Source organism: Hyla sarda, chromosome 9 (genome assembly GCF_029499605.1).
Source record: "Hyla sarda isolate aHylSar1 chromosome 9, aHylSar1.hap1, whole genome shotgun sequence".
Classification (NCBI taxonomy): domain Eukaryota; kingdom Metazoa; phylum Chordata; class Amphibia; order Anura; family Hylidae; genus Hyla; species Hyla sarda.
The window spans coordinates 70,826,398-70,850,881 of record NC_079197.1 but is presented as its reverse complement, the minus strand read 5'-3'; the positions used below and the strand labels follow the sequence as shown (position 1 = coordinate 70,850,881).

General features: G+C 41.6%; 1 protein-coding gene across 6 annotated transcripts in view; it reads left to right on the top strand.

Moving 5' to 3' along the window:
• The window catches only part of NLGN3 (neuroligin 3), a 328,235-nt gene that overhangs the window by 77,517 nt on the left and 226,234 nt on the right, over positions 1-24,484 (top strand). For 4 of the 6 annotated variants that reach the window (XM_056540342.1, XM_056540341.1, XM_056540335.1 and 1 more), the window contains one exon: positions 18,337-18,494. The exons of the other annotated variants lie outside the window; for them this stretch is intronic. The gene's annotated coding sequence lies outside the window, so the exon portion shown is untranslated. The remainder of the gene's footprint in view (positions 1-18,336; positions 18,495-24,484) is intronic. 6 annotated transcript variants of the gene reach the window in all.

Below are 24,484 nucleotides of genomic sequence, written 5' to 3'. Positions count from 1 at the left end.
ATTTTTGCAGGCGGTTTTTATTCTTTTTTGGACTTTAGCGATCAAAAAAAGTGATGGAGATACCTTTTTTAATAAAATTTCATAGGGTACCATTAACCCCTTAAGGACATGCACTGTAAATGTACGGCTCTGCATAGCACCTCTTAGCACATAGCGCCGTACATTTACGGTGCAGCTGTGATACGAGCGCAGGAGCTGCTCACTCTATTACCGGCGGGTCCCCGCGGCTTTCAGCTGCCGCAGGCCTGCCGGTAATGGCGGACATCAGCGATCGGGCTGATGTCTGCCATTCACCCCTAAGGTGCTGTGATCAATACAGATCACAGCATCTGCGACAGTGTGGCACTTATAATGGCTGATCTGATCGCCCGTTGCACTGCCGCGGGGATCAGATCAGCCAAGATGGCGGACGGAGGTCCCCTCACCTGCCTCCGTTCGTCTCCCGGGGTCTTCTGCACTGATCTGCCTTCCAGCAGACCAGAGCAGAAGATCACCGATAATACTGATCAGTGCTATGCATATCCTATGCATAGCACTGAACAGTATTAGCAATCTAAGGATTGCTATAAATAGTCCCCTATGGGACTAAAAAAAAGTGTAAAATAAATGTAAAAAATAGTTTAAAAAAAAGTTTAAACAAATTTGAAAAATCACCCTTTTTCCCGATATTAATACATAAAAGCGTAAAAAAAGATAAATAATAAACATATTTGGTATTGTTGCGTGCGTAAATGTCCGAACTCTAAAAATATAATGTTAATGATCCCCTACGGTGAACGGCGTAAACATAAAAAAAAATATCAAAAATTTCAGCTTTTTTGTCACCTCAAACTGCAATTTTTTTTAAATAAAAAGCAATCAAAAAGTCATATATAGGCAAATCTAGTACCTAAACAAACTTCAGATCATGATACAAAAAATGAGCCCTCAAACATTCCAGAATACTGAAAAATAAGGAAGTTAGAGGTGGTCAAAATAGGGCAATTTTAAACATACTGATTTTGTAAAAAAAAGTTTGAGATTTTTTAAAAGCAGTACAATAATAGAAATGTACGTAACCATGGGTATCATTTTAATCGTATTGACCCAGAAAATAGAGAAAACATGTATTTTTTACTGTAGAGTGTATAGTGGGAAAACGAAACCCCCAAAATTAGCAAAATTATGATTTTTGTAAAAATTTCCTTACACAAAATTTTTTGGGGGAAGTTTACCATACATCCTAGGATAAAATGAGTGATGTCATTACAAAGTACAACTGTTCACACAAAAAATAAGCCCTCATATGTTTCTGGGAATGGAAATATAAAAGAGTTATGAATTTTAGAAGGCGAGGAGGCAAAAACAAAAACGCAAAAATAAAATTGGCTGCGTCCTTAAGGTAAAAATGGGCTGAGTCCTTAAGGGGTTCAAAACTAAAAAAAAATATACAGTAGTGAATGAAAAAATTGGATCTAACGAAATTTATCTTTATTTTAACAACATTTTTATTAATTTTTAAAACAATGATCAATTTATGTGGGCGGGCGGGGATCTAAAAATGTAGTGGACAATAATAAAAATGTAGTGTGTGTGTTTTTCACTTTTTTTCTTTATTTTTAATATTTTTTTTAGGTAGTACTACTACTCCCAGCATGGAACACACTGTTCCATGATGGGAGTAGTAGTACCTGTACCCAATCACCCGAGTCTGTTGCGATCCTTCTGTATAATTTATAGATGCAGCCGCCGCCCTTCTATGTTGGGAGTAGTAGTACCTGCAGATAAGGAAAGATCACAGTGGATGTCACTCCTGACACCCGCTGTGATCCTCCTGTATAATGTATAGATGCGGCCGGCCGCTCTTCTATGGTTCCCTGCACTGACGTATATATACACCTATTCATATTACCCACAGAGAGTTGTGATTGGCTGGAGCCATCTGGCAATCACAGCTCTCAGCGGGAAATATGAAAAAACGTCATGGGGACTGTTTTGGCGTTTTTGGGGGGAAAAACGCACACAAAAAAAACAAGTAGAAACTTAGGCTTACCCATAGACTTCAATGTTAAATTTATAATATCTGTTTCTATCCCGTTATTTTTTATGGGAGAAAAAATACTGTATGCAACGTCTTTTCCTCGTAAAAAAATATAAAGTGTCGTAAAAAAAATCCCATTGACATCAACGGGATTATTTTACAGCCGTTTGCAACCCTTTTGAGGAATCAGGGCAAAAACCAGAAGTCACAAACACAGCCCGGATAAGCCGTACAGTGTACCAACTTGCTATTGTTTGACTGTATGCTGATTAGTTCAGTGAATAGTAGGGATACTGGAACTGTAAGCATTTATGTTGGATCGGCATTCTATACAAGGAACTTTTCTCCTAGCGCTACTGAGTTTATGACATTACTCCATTGGGCACAGCGCTTCTCTATTTAGAATTCTGCCATATTGTGAGATACAAGTAGTCCTTGTGCATTTAGGTGTATTGCATTTTAAGTCACATATTTTTTATTTACATTTGGATATGATACGTTTTTTTATGCCTATTTTTTTAAATCTATTATCGTGTGATAACCTGTCCACAAGGGCCCTGTGGATGGATACACAGTGTAGCACTTCATTGTATCTATACTCCGGTGTCAATAAGTTTCATATATATATATATATATATATATATATATATATATATATATATATATATATATATATCTATATATATATATATATATATAGTAAATTTGAGTAGCCGTATTAGTCCAGTGATGCAGATGCAAATCATAAAATGTTGCAGTATCTTGTAATACCTTTTTTTATTAACAGCATTTTGTAGAGACAAGCTTTCGGGATTCCTCCCTTTTTAAGTCCAAAGCAAATCTAAGCTCACAAGCAGAAGACACAGGTTACATCTCACAAATATGCAGGGGTTAAGACAATAGGTGTGGAGAATTCATACTTCAACAGTGACATATATCTACAAATGATGGGCACTGCAATGGGGATCAGGATGGCACAACAATATGCCAACCTATTCATGGCTCACCTTGAATAACGATTTCTAGACACACAACTTCACAAACCCTACAGATACTACCAGTACATTGATGATATTTTCATCATTTGGACAGAAGGAAAAGAAAAACTCAGGACGTTTCATGATGCCTTTAACACATTCAATCCATCTATCAAACTCAAAATGGACTTCTCTACAGAAAGTGTGAACTTCCTGGACACTACTGTCACAATAAACCAGAACACACTACAAATATCTGTATACAGAAAACCCACAGACCGTTCCAGCTATCTACATAAATCCCGTTTCCATCCATCACACACAAAGAAAGGCATCATATACAGCCAAGCTACCAGGTACCATCGCATCTGCTCCAACCCTGATGACAGACACTGTCTGAGAAATTCAAACAAAAAGGATACAAACCTAGGACAATCAATAGGAAAATACACTCCACCCTTCAAACACCACGGGAACACCTGCTACAATACAGACAGATACAACCATCACCATGCGTACCACTGGTAGCCACATACAATCCGGCCCTTGAAGAAATACACAAAATTATCAGGAACCTACAGACGATATTGGCGGAAGATGAGATGCTAAAAGAAATCTTCCCTGAACCTCCCATCTTGGCCTTCAGACAACCACACAATTTAAAACAAAAGCTGGTCAGCCGAAAAGTACCTACAGAAAGAACAGACACAGACAATGGGATCAAACCCTGCACCAAACCTCGCTGTAAACTCTGCCAACATTTCTGCACCAAGAGGGAAGCCCCCACAACAACAAGACACATAACATTAAGGAACTATTCTCCTGCACATCTCCAAATGTGGTCTACATGATACAATGCGCCAAGTGTGACATGGGATGCTACATTGGTGAAACCAGCCAGAAACTCAACAAAAGGATGAATCTACACAGACATTCCATCAACCGCCATAAAGAAAAGGACTACTGCACCCCAGATGGACACCATTTTACCCAATCAGGCCACTCCATACATGACCTTACAATCAAGATACTGAGAGGGAACTTCAAAAACACACAAGAAAGAAAGACATTTGAAGCCAAAATGATACTGTTTTTTTACTCCAAAAACAGGGGACTTAATGTGGATTTGAGCTTCTTATCTCATTATCAATATTTCTTATAACCTGTACTGTACTGGATTTTCTTTTGCATCTCACTTTGTCATGCTTAATTATCAGTCTCTCCCCTGTCCCCCCCCCCTCCCTCCCCCTTTTTCTCATCCTTATCTATTTAGTCTATGTTCCCATAACAGGACAATTTATGGCCACATCTATTGTCTTAACCCCTGCATATTTGTGAGATGTAACCTGTGTCTTCTGCTTGTGAGCTTAGATTTGCTTTGGACTTGATAAAGGGAGGAATCCCGAAAGCTTGTCTCTACAAAATGCTATTAGTCCAATAAAAAAGGTATTAGAAGATACTGCAACATTTTATGATTTGTATATATATATATATATATATATATATATATATATATATATATATACAGTGGTCCCTCAACATATGATATTAATTGGTTCCAGGAGAACCATCATATGTACTCGACAAATGATGGTTTCAACATATGTCTATGTAAAAATGGTAATTGGTTCTGGGGCCTCGGAACCATTGTATGTTGAATACATATCTCTATGGGAAACTGCTAATTGGTTCTGGGATGACCATTGTATGTGGAGTGTATGGGGAGTGTTTAACAAACCAGGGTGCCTCCAGCTGTTGCACAACTACAACTCCCAGCATGCATGTACAGCCATTGACTGTCTGGGCATGCTGTCTGGGCACACTGATAGGGAAACATTGATGTAAGGGGTGTATAGTGTGTATATGTATTGTTTGTGATGTGTGACATCGCATACAGTACTGTACAGTTCTTTAAATACCTTCAGGGGGGACAGAATGTCCTCCATTACGATCCTGCCGACTACAGCTCTATAGGAAAGGAAGGGGAGGGCAGCCAGCAGCTCATTGGATGCCTGCAGCAAGATGCTGCAGGCTATTGGCTATGGCTGCACTGGGGGGGCGGGGCTTACACGGAGCTCACAGTGGAAGCCTGCGTGAGTTAGCAGGACAGCATGTGAGTAACAGGAGGCAGAACGGGGCACACGGGCACATTAAACAACTATCTGTCAGTTGCTGAAGTTGTCAGCGCTGTCAGATAGCTGTTTGTACGATGGCCCCAACACACAGCAGCATCATATGTCGATGCCGCCTTCAACATACGATGGGCTCTGAGAGGCCATCATATGTTGAAATGATCATATGTCGGGGCCATCATAAGTCGGGGGGTCACTGTATATATTTTTTATTTAATTTTTTTATATTTATAAAATATATATAAATATATTTACTATATTTTCATAAAAAAAATTTTTTTACAATTACCACCAGGTGTATTTATTAGCTATATCTTCAGGATCTTGAGCACCAGTTCCCTTTTGTACACAATTTCTTATTTTTCTGCACCACGGGTATAGGTGCCCATCTATAGTTAGTGTCTTTGAAGTGAGAGACAGTCCTAAAACATTTGGTTGACATTTTTTTTTTTTTTTAAATGAACTGATGCCATAAAGTTAAACAGATTTGTAAATGACTTAATCCTTCCAGTACTTATTAGCGGCTGAGAGGAAATTCTTTTCTTTTTGGATTTTTGGGATTTCTATTCTGTCATGACCACAGTGCTTTCTGTTGACACCTCTGTCCATGTCAGGAACTGTCAAGAGCTGGAGAAAATTCCAATAGCAAACATATGCTGCTCTGAACAGTTCCTAAAATGGACAGAGGTGACAGCAGAGAGCACTGTGGTCGTGACAGTAAAGAAATCACAAAAGAAAAGAATTTCCTCTGTAGTATACAGCCGTCAATTACTGGAAGGAATAAGAGTTTTTAATAGAAGTAATTTACAAATCTGTTTAATTTTCTGGCACCAGTTGATTTAAAAAAAAAAGTTTTCCACCGGAGTACCCCTTTAACCCCTCAACCTCTTAAGGACCCATGACGTACGCGAATGTCATGAGTCCGCTCCCGATCTATAACGCGGGGCCGTGGCTAATCCGCGGCATTGATCGCGGTGCCGTGTGCTATTAACCCTTTAGACGCAGCGTTCAAAGTTGAACGCCGCGTCTAAAGTGAAAGTGAAACCATGCCGGTTAGCTCAGGGAGCTGTTCGGGATCGCCGCGGTGAAATCGCGGCATCCCGAACAGCTTACAAGACAGCTGGAGGATCCCTACCTGCCTCCTCGCTGTCCGATCGCTGAATGACTGCTCAGTGCCTGAGATCCAGGCATGAGCAGTCAAGCTGCAGAATCATCGATCAGTGGTTTCTTATGAGAAACCACTGATCAATGTAAAAGATCATTGTGTACAGTGTTATAGGTCCCTATGGGAGCTATAACACTGCAAAAAAAAAAGTGAAAAAAAAGTGAATAAAGATCATTTAACACCTCCCCTATTAAAAGTTTGAATCACCCCCCTTATCCCATGAAAAAAAAAACTGTGTAAATAAAAATAAACATCTGTGGTATCGCCACGTGCGGAAATGTCCGAATTATAATTATAAGGGTTTGCACTTTCGTTTTTTCCTCCCTACCTTTTAAAAATCGTTACCCTTTCAATTGTGCACCTAAAAATCCATATGATGGCTTATTTTTTGCGCCACAAATTCTACTTTGTAATGACATCAGTCATTTTACCCAAAAATCTACGGTGAAACGGAAAAAAAAAATCATTGTGCGACAAAATTTAAGAAAAAATGCCATTTTGTAACTTTTGGGGGCTTCCGTTTCTACTCAGTACATTTTTTTTGCTAAAAATGACACCTTATATTTATTCTGTAGGTCCATATGATTAAAATATTACCCTACTTATATAGGTTTGATTTTGTCGTACTTCTGGAAAAAATCATAACTACATACAGGAAAATTTATACGTTTAAAATTGTTCTTCTGACCCCTATAACTTTTTTATTTTTCTGCCTACGGAGCAGTGTGAGGGCTCATTTTTTGCGCAGTGATCTGAAGTTTTTATCGGTACCATTTTTGTATTGATCAGACTTTTTGATCACTTTTTATAAATTTTTTCATGAAATGAAAAGTGACCAAAATACACTATTTTGGACTTTGGACTATTTTTTTTCGCGTACACCATTGACTGTGCGGTTTAATTAACAATATATTTTTATAATTCGAACATTTTCGCACGCGGCCATATCACATATATTTATTTTTATTTACACAGTTTTTGTATTTTTTTTTATGGGAAAAGGAGGGTGATTCAAACTTTTATTAGGGTAGGGGTTAAATGATCTTCGGCAATCGGACACCAGGACTCAGGTAAGGGGACCCTCCTCGTGTCCTACAGCTGTTCGGGATGCAGCAGCGATCCCGAACAGCCCCCTGAGCTAACCGGCAGCAGTTTAGTTTCACTTTAGAAGCAGCGATCAAATTTGACTGCCGTGTCTAAAGGGTTAATAGCACGCGGCACCGCAATCAGTGCCGTGCGCTGTTAGCCACGGGTCCCAGCATGGCCCCGGCGTTATAGTAAGGGAGAGGACTCAGGATGTACCGATACGTCCTTGGTCCTTAAGGGGTTAAAGGCTCATCCATTTTCCATAGACTTCAATATTAAATTCATAATATCTGTTTCTCTTCCTGTTTTTTTTGACGGGGAAAAAAATACTGCATGCACCGTCTTTTTTCCTGTAAAAAAACAGAATAGGAACCAAATGTATGCAAAAGGCCTGAACGGATTTAATGACAGGCATGATATAACGGGGACAGACAGCAGTGTGAACAAGCCCTTACAGATAAACCCCATACACTTAAGATGAGCTTAGCTGCAATATCAGACACACCACATGACTAGGTGTGGTGATGTTTTTGGGAAGAAAGCAGCTGTCTTTCTAATCCCGGACAGGAGTCCTGCGTAAGACTGTTTTTTAATCCTGCTTCCACTGGAGTTCTGACCATTACCGCCCACTCCCGCTACATCTGTGTTCTATTCTCACCTGCTCCTGCAACGTGTGTCCAATCCCGCCTGCTCCCGAAAGCATTTCGTCCCAGCTTTTAGAAATAGTACCCCGGTGCCATTTCATTACCCCCCGTGCCATTTTATTACCCCCTCATGCCATTTCTTCAATCCCTTGTGCCATTTCTGAGCCCCCTGTGGCACTTCAGAGGTTTGTGGTCTGTGTGGAATTTTGCAGGACTTGCTATATGTTCTGTGAGCACCTGCTCCCTCCAACCTTATTACTTTCCGCAAGTTTTTTTATTGGTCCGGCAGGATCAAAATCCCATTGAAGAGCTCTATTCTGGACCTTCCCTTTACTTTCTGTTTTATCAGATTACTATTTTCTGCTGGTTCAGCCTTTATGTGAATGGAATCAGATAAAACTGTCATACAGTAAAAAAGGAAGCCACAAAGTGTAAGGCTGGGTTCACACTACGGTTTGTATTTACGGTTCCCGTATACGGCTGGGAGGAGGGGGGGCGGGGCTTCATCTCGGCGCCCGCACTCAGCCGTATTCAGGAACCATATTTAATGCATGTCTATGAGCTGACCGGAGTGAACCGCAGCCTCAGGTCGGCTGCGTTTCGGCCGTATGTGGTTTCCCGACCGTAGGCAAAAAACGCGGTCGACAACGTTTTTGCCTATGGTCGGGAAACCGCATACGGCCGAAAACACAGCCCATGCACATGCTGCGGTTCACTCCGGTCGGCTCATAGACATGCATTAAATATGGTTCCCAAATATGGCTGAGTGCGGGCGCCGCAATTAAGCCCCGCCCCCTCCTCCCAGCCATATACGGGATCCGTAAATACAAACCGTAGTGTGAACCTAGCCTAAGGCTCTATTCACACAATGTTTTTGTGGTGTCCGTTAGGGTATACAATAAGGGATCTTTCCCCATTGGATACCTGGATACACTCTAGCCAAGAATTCAGCCAATTCATATCCCTCCCGCAATGTGGGAGCTGTTTTAATTGGAGATTTTCCTAGTCTTATGGCTGAAAATATGGATTTTATTAAAAACAGGAGGCAAGCATTATGCAGATCTTTCTTTTATTGCTTAAAGGGGTACTCCACTGGAAAACATTTATTTTTTATCAACTGGTGGCAAAAAGTTAAACAGATTTGTAAATTACTTATATTTAAAAATCTTAAACCTTCCAGTCCTTATCAGCTGCTATATGTTCCGGAGGAAGTTCTTTTCTTCTTGAATTTCCTTTCTGCCTGATCACAGTTCTCTCGGCTGACACCTCTGTCCATTTTAGGGACTATCCAGAGTAGGAGCAAATCCCCATAGGAAACCTCTACTGCTTTGGACAGTTCCTAAAATGGACAGAGGTGTCAGCAGAGAGCACTGTGGTCAGACTGAAAGGAAATTCTAAAAGAAAATAACTTCCTGTGAAGCATACAGCAGCTGATAAGTACTGCAAGGATTATGATTTTTAAATAGAAGTAAACAGAACAAATCTGTTTAAATTTCTGGCACCAGTTGATTAAATATTTTTTTTTTCCAGGGGAGTACCCCTTTAAATAATTCTCATAAATAGCAGCAATAGTTTAACAATAAAGATATTGAGAAAAAAAAATGTACATATGTAAAATAGGTATTACAGTCAACCAATCAACTGACAGCACAGGTGATATAAGGAGCAGACCAATAGACTACTCCCTCTTTCTCTGATGTAATAACCATAATATATTTAGAAACAGCTTATTATAAAGTTCACTAAATAATATAAACAAGACTGTTAAAATCGTAGAACAAAAGTTGATGAAGAAAATCAGGAATCAATGTTGAAATCCTCTCACAAGGTGAAGTAGAAATCCGTTTCCGTCAAGATGAAGGATCGGAAAGGTAATTCCTTAAGAAGTCAATGAAAAACGAAAAACTTGAAGTAACAAATAAAGAAATTTTTCAGAATCCGACGAGAAGTTGAAAAAGATCATCCTATTGTAGCATTATCAAAGAGAAAGTACTAGACTGAAAGAAAAAATATATATTAATAATTAAAGGGGTTGTGCGCTGCCCTGCCTTTCGGAGCTCCGCACGCAGCGTCTGGAAGTTCATTACTCCGAACGTTGTGTGCGGGCTTCCGTGTTCGCGGCCGCCGGGTGTGACGTCACGCCTGGCCCCCTCGTGACGTCACACCCGCCCCCTCTACCAAAGTCTATGGGAAGGGGGCATGACAGCGGTCACGCCCCCTTCCCATGGACTTTTGTTGAGGGAGTGGGCGTGACGTCACGAGGGGGCCAGGCGTGATGTCACGCCCGGCGGCCGCGAACATGGAAGCTCGCACACAACGTTCGGAGTAATGAACTTCCAGACGCTGCGCGCGGAGCTCCGAAAGGCAGGGCAGCGCACAACCCCTTTAAGGGTAGGGATAATGGGGGGAATTTATCATTGGTTTTATCCTGGTTTTGTAGTGTACATTTGTCTCACAGTTTGTCTCAGATGCTATTTTGAGACTTTTCATTGCGACTTTTGCTTTAGACGGTTTCTCTAAAAGAACATCCAAAGTCATGATTTCAGTTGATATCATGCAGTGGTAAGGAATTCATGAAATCAGACTTTTCAGTTAGTCGCATCTTTTGTCGCAACTGCTCTCAATTAGGCACAAATCTACACCAGCCCTAACTTGGCTTACAAAACTGACTGTTAACAGCATTATTAAAAAGTCACACGTTTTGTCGCACGGGATAAAAAGTCGCACAAAAAGTCGCAGAGGAATCACCATACAAAGTGGAGTACTGAACTAAGAAATGTGATCAGCACCAGATTTATCACATGCTCTGCACCCTGTAATAAATCTGGTGCAGGTACACAGTTTCCACCCCTTGAATTAATGGGATAAAAAGACGTTCAGCTCACTACTCTTGATGAATACCCCCCAATGGGAGGGATAATGCTTGCCTCCTGTCTTTAATAAAATCCATGGCGGGAATTTATCATTGGTTTTATCCTGGTTTTGTAGTGTACATTTGTCTCACAGTTTGTCTCAGATGCTGTTTTGAGACTTTTCATTTGCTTTAGAAGGTTTTTCTAAAGGAACATACAAAGTCATGATTTTAGTTGATATCATGCAGTGGTCAGGTATTCATGAAATGCAACTTTTCAGTTTGTCGCAACTGCGCTCAGTTAGGTGCAAATCTACACCAGCCCTGACTTAGCTTACAAAACTGACTGTTGACAGCATTATTAAAAAGTCACACATTTTGTCGCACAGGATAAAAAGTCGCACAAAAAGTCGCAGAGGAATCACCATACAAAGTGGAGTACTGAAGTAAGAAATGTGATCCGCACCAGATTTATCACATGCCCTGCACCGTGTAGTACATTTGGTGCAGGTACACAGTTTCCTCCACATGAATGAATGGGGTAAAAACACGTTCACCTACACCAATCTCCAATTTTATCACAAGACAGGAGGCCCGCATTATCCAGGTTCAAAGCTGTAAATATCATGAAATATATATAAAAAAAATGTAAATATATACTAAAAAACAATATATATTATATAATAACTTTAGAAACAGGAGGATCAGGTCTAAAATAGAAGGTTTTGAAAGTGGATTCAGGAGACCAGTCTGCCGCTTTCATGATCTCATGAAGAGAATCTCCTGCTTGACAGACTTTAGTAGACATCACTCCTCTAGTGGAATGAGCTCCAAATAGGGAAATGTCTATGCCAGCTAAGGACATTGGGGGAGATTTATCAAAACCCTTCCTGAGGAAAAGTTGCTGAGTTGCCCATTGCAACCAATCAGCTTGCTTCTTTCATATTTGAAAAGGCCTCTGGAAATTAAAAGAAGCAATCTGATTGGTTGCTATGGGAAACTTAGGAACTTTTCCTCCGGACAGGTTTTGATAAATCTCTCCCATTGTGTGTCTAACCCATCTAGCCAGGGTGGCGGTGGGAACTGGGAGAAATGGTTTACAAAAGGAAATCAATAATTTATAAGAAGAGGATTGTCTAAAAGGTGCAGTTAGTTTTTCATACATTTTTAAACAGTGAACAACAAAGTTTATCTTGTTGTGGAAAAGATGGATAAAAAACTGAATGAATATTTGTTTTGGTACGTCTATGAATAGGGAATTGTACTTCATTTGGGTAGAATTGTCTATGGCAGGGCTCTCAGCCAGGGGTACACCACGGGTTGTCCAGGGGTACAGAGTTCGCTGACAAATAGCGGGCATGCATTGGCCAGTATTTGTCAGTGCAGAGCGGGGATTGGACGCCGAAGTCACTTTATGTGCGCTGCAGTGGCTGCCGGGCCTGACGTGTGACGTCCTTGACGTTGTGTGTAGGTGCCGTCACAGCGCAGAAGGATGTCACCTGTCAGTGCAGCCCTCTGACTTCCGCCGAATGGGGTAGACACATGCCTGGTAAGCATGTTAAACTAAGTGTAACCCCGCAGTATGGTAGGCAGGGAGGGTGTTATTGTATGTATCTCATATATTGGCCCAGGGGGATCAGGGGGGAATAATGGCACAGGGGGATCAATATGGAGGAGGTAATCATTATCCCCCCCCTCTATCTTAATGTGTGCCATTTTTCCCTCCTACCTCTGATTCCCTTTTCCCATTATCCGATTATGGCAAATGGGGATCAGAGGGAGTGGGGAATAATGGCACAAGGGGATTAAGTATCGCATTAAAATCGCATTAGAAAGGTAAGCACACGCCATTATGAAATTAAGTACTTTTGACTTATTTTGTCCATGAAGATTTCGCGCGTGGGGTACTCTCGGACATATTTTCACCCTTTGGAGGTACAGTCGCAAAAAAAGGTTGAGAACCACTGGTCTAGGGGATATATCCAGGGCTCTAATGTCTGAGATTCTTTTGAAAGAAATAAGACATAATAGGACTGTAAGCTTTAAGGATAATAGTTTTAAAGGAAGACAGTCATTGTCTTCCCAAGATAAAATGTAATTGACAATGACATTAACGTCCCAAGTGGAATTGTAAAAGAGAGCTTTTTGTTTTTCTTGGATGCTGGGACGACGCCTCTGTGCTCTGGGTGTGTTTCTGTTAGAGCTGCAACGATTAATCGATAAAATCTATGAGGTGGATACAATCCAATTTAAAATGGTGGTATACTACAAAATTGTTGAGAGTTTTTAGATTCATCACAATCTGAAACCTCTCTCTTTCTTTTTCACCAAAACAGGTTTCTCAGGAAACCTGATGAATAAGGGGGGACCTGAATAATTGTGCCTTTGGAACATAGGGGGGCATTTTTTTTTTGCGTACATTTGGCACAATTTTTTGGCGCAGTGGTTTTTTGCGCCAAAACTTTGCGCATTTAAACCACTGTGTTTTTTATGACTGGTTTACAATCACATGTTGGTATGTGTGATTTCAACTTTAGTAAGGTATTTACTATCTGCGCCATTGCTGTTTTGGCGCATATATGCGGCAAAGCTGTTTTTAAAGGTGCAAATCAACGCCATAACATTTTAAACATGAGAAATCACTATGGTAAATTAGAATGTGTAAAAGGAGCAGTGTGCTGTTGAATCCACCGTTTGCGACAAAATTACTAACGCCATGCTCCAATGATAAATTTGGCCCAGATACGAATAAACCAAGTAGAAAAGAAAAGGGTAAAATCAAACATTCAACAGACACAATTGATAAATACCCCCCATAGTTCCTTGATTTCTTGTATTATGAGATTTTGATCTGTCATTGAAAAATGTATTGGGTGAGGATGTTGGGTTTTAAAGGGTTGACAAACAAACTCTATTTGAGAACCTAAAACTGTATTTAAGACCCAGGTGTCCGAAGTAATCATATCCCAAACATCGCTAAAATGAGCTATTCTCCAGGGTCTCCCTCCTGTGGGGGGAGAAAGGGGTGGGTTGGAAAGGAGCAGAAGGAAGGGAAAATCTGTCAGGATGGGGAGGGGCTCTGGACTGTTGTCCCTCAAAGCTTGGGTGGCTGGGAAACCGGCCCCTTCGTTTGCCAGCCTTGGAAAAAACACGTTGCTGAAAAAATTATGTAAGGAGCATTGGGCTTTGTCTAAACTGGAGAATAACTCCACATATTTATTGATCTCTTTAATGAAAGAGTTTCCATCTGTAGGGATAGTAGAATCAGTGGTGGCAAGGTGGATTAGCTGTGGATCCAGTTTCATTAAAACTGATCTCTTCCTTTCAGTACATATAGAAGTATTAACATTTCCAAATAAACTTATGGCCCTTTGTGCCCATCCCTTCAAAATGTCATGGTTAATTGGATTCCCTTCAGACATATCGAGGATTCTATTTAAGGGGCCCAATAAATCTAGAAGTCTATCCTGAATCACTCTAAAAGAGCGATCAACCCCTTTTTTGGGGTTCTTTCCAGACTTGTTCAAGTACTTAATTAGAATGGGGTCAAGATCGGGGTATTGGCCAACTTGTGGGGGAGGGTAAGACAGGGGTATTCTGAACAGAGTTTATTCCTAGCCGCCTTGTCCATCAGTTTCTTAACCCACATATTAAGAAATGTAGTAATTTGTGGGTGTGGCACCCACTCTCCGGATCTCGGGTGTTTAATTGAGCCAGGATCAAAATATGGTATGCCAGCACTATCTAAATGTAGAGATTTAGGGTCCTCAATAACCAATCGTTCATCCCCGTCATCCGACACATCCTCATATTCTGAGTTATCCTCCATACCTGGAAAAATTACAACCTCATCTGAGGAAGATTGGTCAGGGGATGTATTATAAGAATCAGGCTTTGATCTGGCAGAAGCCTTAGAAGCCTTATAATCCCATAGTGTACTAGTTTCCTCACGGGCAGAGGGTATGGGATGCGATGCAGCATCTTGAATGTCAAAAGACACCTGATCCTTAACTCTTTTGGATTTTTTGTGTTTTTTTAGACACAGAAGGATCAGTAAATTAAAATTGCCTTTTTTTGGGAGGCTTTCCCTGAACCTTTCCACCGTTCAGCCATTTTAGAGGACAAATCCTCAGCAGACCAGAAATGGTCTGAGGGGGTGGAAGGACCTGTTCGGGGAGATTTTGGAGACTGGGTACGTGCCATAGTCATGGCAAAAAGATCTGGCAACATCCTCCGGAATGGAGGACCTGGCAGATTGAACTGCGGACTGCACAGATTTGGAAACTGAGTGATCTACCATAGATTGGATCAAAGTTTCGTCAACATACTAAAAACCTTGAGGTATGGATAACTTGACAGCCTCCTCATTAGCCATGATAGATATATATATAGGCAGAGGGGTAATATAACAATATTGAATAGTAGTAGTGTATATATGAATTAATCAGAATATATATTTATATATATATATATATATAAATGTATATATATATGATTATTATAATAATGAAATAATTATTATTAATTATTGGTAGTAGGGAAATAAAAAAAGATAATGAATATTGGTAAAAATTAAGGAAATATTAAAGGGGTAATCCGCCCCTGGCATCTTATCCCCTATCCAAAGGATAGGGGATAAGATGTCAGATCGCCACGGTCCCGCTGCTGGGGACACCGGGGATCGCCGCTGCGGCACCCCGATCTCATTACTGCACAGAGCGAGTTCGCTCTGTGCGTAATGACGGGGGGTACAGGGGCTGGAGCAGCGTGACGTCATGGCTCCGCCCCTCATTACATCACGGCCCGTCCCTTTAATGCAAGTCTATGGCAGGGGGCGTGACGACCGCCACGCCCCCTCCCATAGACTTGTATTGACGGGGCGGGCTGTGATGTCACGAGGGGCGGAGCCGTGACGTAACGATGCTCCGGCCCCTGTATTGCCCGTCATTACGTGCAGAGCGATCTCGCTCTGCGCAGTAATGATAGCGGGGTGCTGCAGCAGCGACCCCGGCGATCTGACATCTTATCCCCTGTCCTTTGGATAGGGGATAAGATGTCTAGGGGCGGAGTGCCCCTTTAAGGGAAGAGGACATAAAATGAATTGAGAATGTAATAATAGAAAAAGGCCACATGGTGGCGCTGTAAGAACGTGAGAAGAGACTACAGAAAAAGCTGAACAGTGTAATGAGAAGCCGTTACTCCTTGTGAGAGAAATCCCGCCTCAGAGCCATGAGGTAAGATCACTGAGAGACCGCCCAGACAGTTGGTCACCAAAATGCCAGTAAGATATAGGAGAAAGGAGAAAAGAATTGAAGGGTATATAGAGAAAGTATATATATATATATATATATATATATATATATATCAATAAGGTCAATAAGAACAGAACATATAGAAATGAGAAATAATATGGGATAAATAATAATAGTAAATACAGTAATGGCCGTAAATGTTTTTTAATGGAAGTAATTTACAAATCTGATTAACTTTCTGGAGCCAGTTGATATGAACATTTTTTTTTCCACCGGAGTACCCCTTAAAGGACAAATGACATCAATGTACGTCCTGATGCACTGGGACTTAACGCACCAGGACTTACATTCACATCCTGTACATGACGCAAGCACCGGACCAGTGCTCGCATCAAATGGCGGACATCAGTGATCGCATTACCCCCTCAGATGCCGTGATCAATACAGATCTACAATGTGGGCGTTCTAATGGATGATCGGATCGCCCGCAGCTCTCTCGCGGGGATCCGATTATCCAAAAAGGTGGATTAAGGTCCCCTCACCTGCCTCCGCCACTCTCCCGGGGTCCTCTTCTCTGGTCTGACATTGAGCAGACCAGAGAAAAAGAGAGCCGAGAATACTGATCAGTGCTATGCAGTGCTGCAGTGCAGTGCTATGCCTATGCATTTTGACAGTGCTATGCCTATGCATAGCACTGAACAGTATTAGCAATCAAATTATTTCTATAAATAGTCCCCTATGGGGACATAAAAAGTGTAAAAGAAAAAGTAAAATACAGTTTTTTTTTTATGTGAAAAATCCCCTCCACCAATAAAAAGTAAATCACCCCTTTTTCCCATTGTACCCCCAAAAAGCTAAAAAAAAAACTAATAAACATATTTGGTATCGCTGTGTGCATAAACTTCCAAAATATAATGTTAATGATCCCATACGGCGAACGGCATAAACGTTAAGAAAGTCCAAATTTTTTTTGGGGTCACATCACAATCCAAAAAATATATAAAAAAACATGTGATTGTATTGACCAACAGAATTAAGAAACCATGTCATTTATACTGTAAAGTGTACAGCGTGAAAACAAAACCCTCCACTGATTTTGGCAATACATATGATATGGAAGGGTTTTATCAACTGCGCCTTTTTGTGAAAAGGCGCAAAGCCACTGAAAAGTCTCTAAAACTACACCAGCCCAGACTTGGCTTAGCTTTTTGGTGTATGTGAAGTGAGAAATTTCAGAAAATGTGACCTGCACAAAATCTATCAAATGCTCTTTGACCATTTAATACATTTGGTGCTCCTACACATTATAGCACATAAAAAAAAAAGGTGTAAAAAAAATGCTTCACTTACACTACAATGATAAATGCCGGCCAATGTATTTAGGCATGTAGACAAGTTTAAACCGAGCCACAGAATGAAGAAAGGGGATTTAAGTGACTTTAAACGTGGCATGGATGTTGGTGCCAGACAGGTTGTTTTGAGTATTTCATAAACTGCTGATCTGCTGGGATTTTCACACACTCATTTCTACGGTTTACAGATAATGGTTAAAAAAAAAAAAAAAAAAGAAAAGAAAAAATACAGTAAAGCGGCAATTGTGTGGGCACTCTGGTATGAGATTACAAAAAGGCATCACAAACTCAAATAACTACTTATTACAATCCAGGTGTGCAGAATAGCAGAATACCATCTCTGAACGTATAACATGTCGAACCTTGAAGCAGATGGGCTACAGCAAAAAGATGACCACACTGGGTGCCACTCTTGTCAGCTAAGAACAGGAAACTAAGGCTACAATGTGCACATGCTTATCAAAATTGGACATGCGAGAACTGAAAGAATGTTCCTGCCTGGTCTGATGAATCTCGATTCCAGCTGACACAGTCAGATGGCAGGGTCAGAATTTGATGTAAACAACATGAAAGTATGGGACCATCTTGCCTTTTATCAACAGTTCAGACTGGTGGGGTGGCAGTGTGATTGCGTGGGGGACATTTTCTTGGCTCACTTTGGATCCTTTAGTGCCAGTTGAGCATTGTTTAAATGTGACAGTCTACCAGACCATGTATATCCCTTTATGACCACATTGTAACCATTTTCTGATGGTTACTTCCAGTAAGATAATGCATCATGTCACAAAGTTCCTATTATCTCAAACTGGCTTCTTGAACATGAAAGTGAGTTTACTGTACTCCAATTGCCTTCACAGTCACTAAATCTAACTCCAGTAGAGCACCTTTGTGATGTGGTAGAATGGAAGATTTGCATCATGGATGCGCAGCCGACAAATCTGCAGCAACTTTGTGAAGCCATCATGTCCATATGGATCACCCATTTCTGAGGAATGTTTCCAGCACCTTGTATAAGGTATGCCAATGTACCAAATAAAATGGCCAGTGAGTGTAAATGACAGACCGCTGAAATGAGCATGTTTTTAGCTACTTTGTGCTACTCTCAGGTGCAGGCAGGTTCCCTTTAAGTAGTTTTCTTCCACACATGTGATCATTAATAAAGATTACATGTTCTCTGTCAACACAGAGTTTATAAAAACAAAAAACACAGATCAAAAACAGATCAATCAATAAACAGGAAGTACTGTAATGGATTGATTTTGCATGGAAGTACAGATTAAAGAAAATACCAATCCAATTAGATAGACAGCTCTACAAACGAAATGACGTAGGAAATGTTATTGAAAACTGTGACCTCTCTTATATAAATCTACATGTGAGTAGCTAGGACACAAATGTGGTCAGATCGTCATCGCTATTAATTGGCCAAGGTTTTTCTATAATGTAACACAAATCTTACTGATTTGTACAAATATTAAAGGAGTTACACTCAGTTCACACTATGTTTTTTTGCAACCAGTGAAAAGGTGTTTTTATTTTTTTAAGATTAGAAAAAAGATACTCTTATGTTGTATATACATATTTGATGCACAATATTTGAAGCTGTAGCTTTGATGCTAAATGTCATTTAGTTCCAATGATATATATCTACATAATACTGTATGTGTGAATACACCCTTAAAGGGAGCCTGTCACATTAAAATACAGTCCAATCTGCAGGCATCATGTTACAGAGCAGGAGAAGCTGAGCAGAGTGAGATATACATATTAGATATGGACACAATTGTTGGTACACTTGGTTAAAGGGGTTGTCGGAGCTCCGCTCACAGCGTCCGAAAGTTCATTACTCCGAACGCTGTGCATGGGCTTCCGTGTTCGCGGCCGCCGGGCGTGACGTCTCGCCCGCCCCCTCGTGACGTCATGCCCGCCCCCTCTACCAAAGTCTATGGGAAGGGGGCGTGACAGCGGTCATGCCCCCTTCCCATAGACTTTCGTTGAGGGGGCGGGCGAGACGTCACGAGGGGGCGGGCGAGACGTCACGAGGGGGCGGGCGAGACGTCGCGAGGGGCCAGGCGTGACGTCACGCCCGGCGGCTGCGAACACAGAAGCCCGCACACAGCGTTCGGAGTAATGAACTTCCGGACGCTGTGAGCGGAGCTCCGAACTGCAGGGCAGCGCACAACCCCTTTAAATGGGCAATGTCAGATCCAAACATATTTTATATATTGTTATTGATGAAAATTAAAGACCTTTTATTGGTTTTGACCTTTTTTGAATATTTAATAAGTGGTGCTAAAAATCCCACCACTAGGGGTCCCCATACCTACTAGGACACTAGCAAGTCCTGCAGCAGCATCAGCTTGTCCATGAGTCATGGACAAGAGCTGGCTCATGGGCAAAGCTGCATGAGCAGATGCACCAATCACCTCCCATCAAGCAAGGAGGGATTCACCCCCTTCCCCTGAGAGGATTTCTAACACTACATGATCAGTATTAGGTTAACCCCTACAGGACCCATGACGTACCGGTACATCATGAATCCGCTCCCGTTCTATAACGCGGGGCCACGGCGGGTCGGGCCCGGCCTCTAACAACGGCCGGAAACTGTGGCTAATAGCGTGCGGCACTGATCGCGGTGGCACGCGCTATTAACCCTTTAGACATGGCTTTCAAAGTTGAACGCCGCGTCTAAAATGAAAGTAAACTAATGCCGGTTAGCTCAGGGAGCTGTTTGGGATGCCGCAATGAAATCGCGGCATCCCAAACAGCTTACAGGACAGCCGGGGGGGTTCCTACTAGGGATCGACCGATTATCGGTATGGCTGATATTATCGGCCGATAATCACGATTTTGGGCATTATCGGTATCGGCAATTACCTTGCCGATAAGCCGATAATGCCCCGCCCCCTGCACCGCCCCGCGACCGCCCCCCCGATCCACCGCACCGCACCGCGATCGCCCCCCGTAGTGCTGGGCGGTATACCGGTATGGATTTTTGCCCATACCGCTATACCGATCGGGCCCCTCCCCCACCCTCCGAGTCAATAAAAAAAAATTAAACTTACCCGTAATGGGGGTGGTCTGGGCCATCCATCCTGTAGTGTCCGGCGGCATTCCGGGTGGAGGGTGAACCGGTCCGGGCTGTCCTTCTTCTCCGGGGGTCCTCTTCTCCACTCCTGGCAGGCTCCGCCCTAGTACGCTGCATAGACGCCGCGACGCCGTGACGTCAGGTGCGTCGCTGCGCACGGGCGTCACTGCGCAGCGGCGTCTATGCAGCATACTAGGCCGGAGCCTGCCCGGAGTGGAGAAGAGGACCCCTGGAGAAGAAGGACAGCCCGGACCGGTGCACCCTCCACCCGGAATGCCGCCGGACACTACAGGAAGGGAGGATGGATGGCCCGGACCACCCTGACAGATAGGGGAGAGAAGCGGGTGGTGGTGGTGGTGGTGGCGGCGGCGGCCTATGGCACCGCGAAAGCCACCGCAGTGCATTGATTTAAAGTGCCCGCTTTAAATCAATGCTCTGCAGCGGTGTCAAGGGGGGATAAATAGCCGATGACTTATACCGGAATATCGGTATAAGTTATCGGCTATCGGCCCTAACCTCCACCGATTATTGGTATCGGCCCTAAAAAAACGATATCGGTCGATCCCTAGTCCCTACCTTCCTCCATGCTGTCCGATCGCCGAATGACTGCTCAGTGCCTGAGATCCAGGCATGAGCAGTCAAGCGGCAGAATCATTGATCAATGGTTTCCTATGAGAAACCATTGAACAATGTAAAAGATCAGTGTGTGCAGTGTTATAGCCCCCTATGGGAGCTATAGCACTGCAAAAAAAAAGTGAAAAAAAGTGAATTAAGATCATTTACCCCTTCCCTAATAAAAGTTTGAATCACCCCCTTTTCCCATTTAAAAAAAACTGTGTAAATAAAAATAAACATATATGGTATATATGGTAATATATTGTAAATAGCACATTAAATTACGTATGCGTGAAAAAATTCCTATCAATGCAAAAATGGTACCGCTAAAAACTTCAGATGATGACGCAAAAAAATTAGCCCTCATACTGCCCCATATGCGGAAAAATAAAAAAGTTATAGGGGTCAGAAGATGACAATTTTAAACGTATACATTTTCCTGCATGTAGTTATGATTTTTTCCAGAAGTACGACAAAATCAAACCTACATAAGTAGGGTGTCATTTTAATCGTATGGACCTACAGAATAAAGAGAAGGTGTCATGTTTACCGAAAAATGTACTGTGTAGAAACGGGAGCCCCCAAAATTTACAAAATTGTTTGTTTTTTTTCTACTTTGTCTCACAATGATTTTTTTTTTCTGTTTTGCCATACATTTTTGGGTAAAATGACTGATGTCATTACAAATTAGAATTGGTGGCGCAAAAAATAAGCCATCATATAAGCCATCCTTAAGGGGTTAAAAATAATAAACCCACAATTCTCCAATGCTCCCTGAAATAACTTGAAATTAACAAATTTTATAATGAATAATAATCTATTAAAATTAACTGATGAAAATCAGATTTTGCTTTTTGAATTGTGGTTCAACAGAATCATTTTGAAAAACAAAATAGTGAAAATGGCATGGACAAAAATGATGATACCCTGAACTTAATATTTTGTTGTACAACCTTTAGAGGCAGTCACCTCAATCAAGTGATTTCTGTAACTCTCAATAAGACTTTTGTCTCCAGGTATCTTGGCCCACTCCTTATAAAATACTGCTCCAGCTGTCTCAGGTGTGAAGGATGCCTTCTCCAGACTGCAGGTTTCAGCTCCTTCGACCAGTGTTCAATAGGATTCAGATCAGGACCCATGAAAGGCAACTCCAGAGTAGTCCAATGTTTTGCTCTTATCCATTTTTGGATGTTTTTATCTGTGTGTTTTGGGTCATTATCCTGTTGGAGGACCCACGGGCTGCGACTGAAACCAAGCTTCCTGACACTGGACACTACATTATGCTCCAGAATGCCTTCATAGTCCTGAGATTTCATTGTACCTGTACAGATTTAAGATACTCTGTGTCAAATGCAATAAAGCAGCCCCACAGCATAGCCAAGTCTTCTTCATGCTTAACCCCTACAGGACCAAGCCCATTTTGGCCTTAAGGATCGGAGCGTTTTTTGCACATCTGACCACTGTCACTTTAAGCATTAATAACTGTGGGATACTTTTAGTTATCATTCTGATTCCGAGAATGTTTTTTCGTGACATATTCTACTTTAACATAGTGGTAAATTTTTTCGATACTTGCATCCTTTCTTGGTGAAAAATAGGTAAATTTGATGAAAAATGTTAAAAATGTGTCATTTTTCTAACTTTGAAGCTTTCTGCTTGTAAGGAAAATGGATTTTACAAATAATTTTTTTTTTGTTCACATATACAATATTTCTACTTTATGTTTGCATCATAAAATTGATGAGTTTTTACTCCACCAGAGGGCTTCAAAGTTCAGCAGCAATTTTCCAATTTTTCACAAACTTTTCAAACTCGATATTTTTTAGGGACCAGTTCAGATTTGAAGTGGATTTGAAGGGTCTTCATATTAGAAATAACCCATAAATGACCCCATTATAAAAACTGCACCCCCCAAAGTATTCAAAATTACATTCAGTCAGTGTTTTAACCCTTTAGGTGTTTCACAGGAATAGCAGCAAAGTGAAGGAGAAAATTCACAATCTTCATTTTTTACACTCACATGTTCTTGTAGACCCATTTTTTGAATTTTTACAAGGGGTAAAAGGAGAACATTTTTACTTGTATTTGTAGCCCAATATCTCTCGAGTAAGCACATACCTCATATGTCTATGTAAATTGTTCGGTGGGCGCAGTAGAGGGCTCAGAAGGGAAGGATCGACAAGGGGATTTTGGAGAGTACGTTTTTCTGAAATGGTTTTTGGGGGGCATGTTGCATTTAGGAAGCCCTTATGGTGCCAGAACAAAAAAAAAAAAAAAAAACACATGGCATACCATTTTGGAAACTAGACCCCTCGGGGAATGTAACATGGGATAAAGTGAGCATTTATACCCCACAGGTGTTTCACGTCTTTTGCAAATGTAAAAAATAATTAAAACATTTTTACCTAAAATGCTTGTTTTCCCAAAAATGTAACATTTTTAAAAAGGGTAAAAGCAGAAAATACCCCCCAAAATTTGTAACACAATTTCTCCCGAGTACGGCGATACCCCATATGTGACCCTAAACTGTTACCTTAGGATACAAGAAAGAAAACGGTGCGCACCTCGTGCAGGTAACCAAGATAACTTCGTGTGTAGATGGTTAGATAAATGGGCCAGCAGGGTGGTCCCTTACCTTACGGTGTTATGCTCAGAGCATAACACCTGTAGTCACTTAGAGATTGGAGAGGGGTCGCAGCATCCAGGTTCCTCTGGGCTCTGGGTAACAGGGTCCAGCACATCAATAGAAAGGTGGAGCGGATAATCCGATCACAAAAAAGGGGAACTTCTGAAGGAGCGCAGACCTCTTTAGTAGGACTCTTGGTGCTGCTTGGCAACCGTTGCTCTTGGTTGCCAAGCAGCACCAAGAGTCCTACTAAAGAGGTCTGCGCTCCTTCAGAAGTTCCCCTTTTTTGTGATCGGATTATCCGCTCCACCTTTCTAAACTGTTACCTTGAAATACGACAGGGCTCCAAAGTGAGAGCGCCATGCGCATTTGAGGCCTAAATTAGGGACTTGCATAGGGGTGGACATAGGGGTATTCTACGCCAGTGATTCCCAAACAGGGTGCCTACAGCTGTTGCAAAACTCCCAGCATGCCTGGACAGTCAACGGCTGTCCGACAATACTGGGAGTTGTTGTTTTGCAACAGCTGGAGGCTCCGATTTGGAAACAGTGGCGTACCAGACGCTTTCATTTTTATTGGGGAGGGGAGGGGGGCTGTGTAGGGGTATGTGTATATGTAGTGTTTTTTACTTTTTATTTTATTTTGTGTTAGTGTAGTGTTTTTAGGGTACAGTCAC